Source organism: Microtus pennsylvanicus, chromosome 1 (genome assembly GCF_037038515.1).
Source record: "Microtus pennsylvanicus isolate mMicPen1 chromosome 1, mMicPen1.hap1, whole genome shotgun sequence".
NCBI lineage: Eukaryota > Metazoa > Chordata > Mammalia > Rodentia > Cricetidae > Microtus > Microtus pennsylvanicus.
Window position 1 is genome coordinate 154,692,207 of NC_134579.1, and position 2,866 is coordinate 154,695,072.

Genomic DNA, 2,866 nt, shown 5'->3' on the forward strand with positions numbered 1-2,866 from the left:
TCTGAGAAAGGGGCTGTTCAAACTTCTTTGCAGGATTTTGAGATCATACTCCTCATACTATATCATCTTGACTATCCTTAACAAGGCAAGGTGTTTATTCTTGCTACAAATTGGAATCCTATGTCATATTGATATCCATGGGAGGGCTGAAATTTTCTGAATGGAAACAGAGAAGAAGGAGATTGTGGTTAGAGGCAGATGGGAGGCAGGGGAGGTCTGAGAAAATGGGAGGGAGATGAAACTGTAGCTGGGATATAAAATAAATAAATACATAAAGAGGAAGTTGATTTGCTTTGTGTTCCTTTGAGAGAATCTTCCTGTGATATCCTTCTCTGTCACATCTTAGTCCCCCAGGACAGCTCATTACAGAATCAGAGGTCATGTCCTTTTACATGTCTATCTTTAAATGTACTAAGTTCAAAAGGAGAACTCCAGTCCTGTTTACCTCATATTAAATGCTAAGTAAATCTTACAACCAAGCAGAGAAAGATTTGCCCAACTGAAGGGACCAGCCTCAACAAAAGTACCACTTGTCAGGGTAGTAGTGTGGAGATTTAGGAAAATTTGTAAAGAATACTGACCAATATATCTGTGTAATTGTATCACACATGAAAATTTTTATGACTACCATTGAAATCAAGACAGAGAAGCCATCCAGCAGTGCAAAGAGATCTACTTCATGGCTCATATGTGGCCATGTCTACCCCCTTATTCCCCAGCATCCAAACACCTGGCAACTTTGAATCTGCTTTCCACCACAGAAATTTCTCTTCATAGTCATATGCAAACCAACTGAGACATTAAAAGATTTACTGAAGAATCCTTGAGATCCATCCAAGTTGTCATATATATCACTAATTTATTTTTTTCCTAGTTGTTGAGTAGTTTCCATGGTGTGTTCATATCATATTTACATTATTATATATGAGTGAGTTCTTTATCAAGAGTATATAGTGGGATCATATTTTACAGATTCAATCAGTTGATTTGTGTATTTTGAGTATATTTTATACAATAAAAAAAGAATACAAAGATGCATTTTAAAATAATAAAACAGAATAGTACTGAGAGGGAGTTCCAATATGTACTGAAATTGCTCACATATAATTTCCCATTGGTTAAAATATTCCAGGCTCCAAAAAGTATGAGTAAGATTTAATAAAACTGTATTATCATGATACAAGAAAATGAATAGAATAGTTGAAGTTTTTTTGGCTATTTCCACAGTTAAATATTCTGCTGCTATAGCAAAGCAGGCCTTGCTTACACCCTATCTCAAAACATTCTATAGGCAAACTACTCCCTGGTTGGAATCCAATGATACCTCTTTAAAGGAAATGGAATCTTAGTTGGATCCTGAGACTTTTGTTTGAGGTAGAAGCATATCTACCTCCATTCCTGAAATACAAGGACTGGCTATTAGCAACGCCTGTTGAGAATAACCTTGAGAATGCAGAACTCTCTGATCTAAATCTAAATGGGACCTGTGTTTGAGGTAGAAACACAATAACCTTGAAGGAATAGAGATACGTTTCAACTCTCTGACTTTTGGTCAATTTGGAAATAAGCTAGTATTTTGGGGCCTCCATGCCCTATTTTTGTTCTGCTTTAACTGCAGTCCATATCCATCCACTGAAAGAGACTCATCAGCTCACACTCATCAATGCACCCTCACAGTGGCAATGCACAGTCTAGAAGGCAAGCGAAACAGTTGAGTTGGAAAATGGTATAAGAAGAATTTATAAGTAACTAACCTGGAATGTTTCCAGATGTTGGTCTTCAGCAAATTCTATCATGGTCAATATGCAATTTTTTAAAAAAAGCTTGCTTAAATTCAGGCAAAAGAAAATAATATATGCCTTGAGCTGATGGTCACTTCACAGTATCTTTCCTTTGCAGATTTTCACAAGACATATTCACAACGACTACAAAATCTAAAGTGAGAAAAAAACTGTAGTAAATCACAGATAAAGCAGGAAAGATTGTCAAATGACTAATTGATCTATGAAAACTGATACTCATGTAGGGAGATATGAGGGAGATTATGTTATAGACAAAATATTTGCCTTATCTTCTATTTATTATATGTTGTATGAAGGAAGTATAAAAGATATTATTGAGCGTTTGAAATGTAGAACACAGAATCTGTAGTGATCTTGTTAAATATCCAAAAACATTTTATAACACTATAAATGTAACTGATTCTATGGTGATTTGGATGATTGTAGAACAGCAGGATTCAGAAAAATTTAGAATTGCAGCCGATTATTTGTTCTCAAGACAATGGAAGCACAGTATTTGGTAGATATTCTGTTACTGTCAGTCCTGTAGTATAAGCCCCACTGTGCGAGCTGTGTGAACCTCAATTTCTCTAACCATGGAACTGTTGTTCCCTGACAGGGATTTTGTGAAAGAATTCCCAGTGTGCAACTAGGAACTTTGACTTTTTGTGTCCTTCCTGTCTCAATGTGGATCATCTAACGAAAGCCACTGACATCATTTCTAAAGGCATTAACATAAAAATATTGTTCTGGCAGTCATGGCCCCAAATTTTTCTCAAAATGACATCCCCCATGGAGCCGTAATTTCCACAAAATTAAATGATGTCATGAAACTACCTGAATTTTCCTCATATATACTTCTGAATTATATTTGCATCATATGCATATCAGGTGCACAGCCATAGGGGAAGAAAGTGTCCAATTTTCCCCAGAGGCGAGGAATCCCCTGGGAAATAAAGGGATCATGAATACACAAATAGCCTCTGCTTTTGCTGCAGAAATAAAAGTAGGTGGGAAAATATGGGCACCCATATAATATGCTGATCTGAAGAGCACACACTGCCAAGGCTTCAACGAGGACAAAG